Source organism: Nematolebias whitei, chromosome 9 (genome assembly GCF_014905685.2).
Source record: "Nematolebias whitei isolate Nwh7 chromosome 9, NemWhi1, whole genome shotgun sequence".
Taxonomy (NCBI): Eukaryota; Metazoa; Chordata; class Actinopteri; order Cyprinodontiformes; family Rivulidae; genus Nematolebias; species Nematolebias whitei.
In genome coordinates, this window is record NC_056506.1 from 31,862,464 (window position 1) to 31,865,024 (window position 2,561).

Consider the following 2,561-nt stretch of genomic DNA (forward strand, 5'->3'; position numbering starts at 1 on the left):
CCCCCCCCCCCCCCCCCCCACACACACACACACACACACACACACACAGGCTGTCAAGAACAGACAGCAACCTTCATGTTCAGTCAAATACTGAATTTATTTCTTAAAATATATTTCTCTGAGTGTTAGTGGGTTGAGAACTGGGGTTTTAGCAGCTCGCACGCAGGATGGATGAGGGGTCTCATGAATGCTTATGAATATTTGACCTTTTTGTGCCCCCATGGTTTGACTGAGCACTATAGCCGGACTCCAAAGTACTAACTGTACAAGTATTATATCAAATATACTAAAATCTGCTTGGTTTAAAACCAAATATGAGCTGAGCCAACCCTGAAGTTTTAACTCAGCGGATTGGGTTATGGGAAAATTGGATTAAAATGACTGATTTTGTTAGCACTAATGCTATTTTAGAAAACCCAAACTCACCGTTTAGTGAAAACTCAAGATGTTCAAGCCAACCGGGCAAATGTGTGCTGGCGAGTTTGTTTTCCAGCCTAAAGCAGAGGTTGATTTGGCTCATTTGGGTAATTTCTGACTTAAATGTCCAATTGTGACAACATCATCTTCGTCCCAACAAGGTCAAACATTTTGATCAAATAGTTGATCCAGGAATAGATTTTCCAGATCTACTGATACAATTCTAAACATGAACATGGGTACACACTAAATGCAGGGGCTTAATTTGTAAACCGATTGCTACAGGAACGCAAATAGTGAGCAGGCTGGGGGTGATTCTGCATGGAGGTCTCCTCCCCCAAAACATTTTGAATAGATATGATTTTCTGCATTTTGATGTATTGTAATGGGTTGTTATGAGGAGGCTGTGACTTCCACAGATCTATATTTATTAAAATGACCAACAAGTGGGAGGGTGAAGTCGGTGTGTCTGCAGTCAAACTGCCCTCATCTCAGAGGAGGCTGCAGTGCACAAACCAGATTTGATGTGTGTGTGTGTGGGTGGGTGGGGGGGTGTCCTTGTGGAAATGGTGCGTTCAAGCAGCAGAAGCTGTTCAGCCTATATGTCTACCTAGGGGGAGTGGTGGTGCAGAGGTTAGAAGATGGGCTTGTGATCGAAAAGTCGCAGTTTCATCTCCCGGTACCGTCAACATCAAAATGTGGGTGGAAAAGGTGAAACACTCACACCTCCCTCCACCCTCATTCGCCGCACCCTGGGCCCCTGAGCATGGCCCTTAACCCCCACCATCTGCTCCCTAAACAGGTCTCTCTTGAAAATGAGTTCTCCTGGCTCAATGAGACTACCTGGATAAATAAAGGCTAAATGAAAAAAAAAAAAAAAATGTAGGGATGGCGCCATCTTGTGGGCCTACTCTGGCTGTTGTGTTTAAAATGAGTGTTTATGTAATTATTTTCAGTTTATATTTCCAGTATGTTTTATTTGTTCAAGGCAGTCCTATTCATTCATAACTTTATTATTAGTAAGCCTGAGAGTTACCGGCTCCAAGCAGTTACTGGAATGCACCCTGTCAAAATAAGAGTTCCCTGATCATGTTCCGGCTCAAATTAAGCCCCGACTCAGTGTCAACAAAGCTAAAAACCAAGAGGAAGTTTGAGCATATTTGACCTACAGGCCAAACACAAAGACCCCCCCCCCCCCCCCCCATTCTAACACACACAGTTTTTGCTGATCTACTGCTCTAAGTTTATCATTTCAATATTTTTATACACAATTCCCTCAACATGACTATATATCAACATGTTAAATTGTCAAACTTCTCGTTCCCAACCGGCTCTTCTATGGACGTCGCTGTTGTCGACCTGCTCCTGTTGTTACACCAACGGTGGTATCTGGCTACACATTTTGCCAACATATTTTTTTATTTTAAAGGACACAATCGTTAATATTAGGGGGAAAAAAGTGCTTTTTTTTTTTTTACTTCATGAATTATTTTTGTTCTTCAAACCAGCAAAATTGTTTAATGACCTCTTCAACCAGATTTGGCCTTTCTGTAGGAAAAGTGGATCACTTACTTGCAGTTGTTTTTTTTAAACATTAATTTTATGAAAATACTTTGAACAGACTTCCAACTTCAGCATGCTCACAAGAGAAACTAAATCAACCTGACATCATGAGACTGATACAAACCACACTGTGAAAAATTATTTGTACCACTTGAACCGGATGTGCTCCTTGGTCTTCATGATGCCGTTTGATCATAGAACAGCTGTATTTGTACTGATATTAAATTACACACAGAGTGGAATAATTTATTAGGCACATCCTGAAGGAAAAGGTTGCTCTGGATTTTAGTTGGGAGGCATTTTCCTCCCACTAACAGCACTGGCCGAACACGTTGGAACTTGTTTTAGTCGTCTTAAGCAATATTTTCTCAAACTATCTCAAGAGCTTCGTTTCTCCTTTGAATAAATCATTTTTAAAAACAATATCTGATTAATTACAGAACACATTTTTTTTTTACTCAAATCGTTCATATGTAAAAAAAAAAATAAAAAAAAAATTCAAGGCTCAAAAGATGAACCAGTCCTGTGCTGGACAGATTAAAAAAAAAAAAAAAAAAAAAAAAAAAAAATTAAAAAATGAA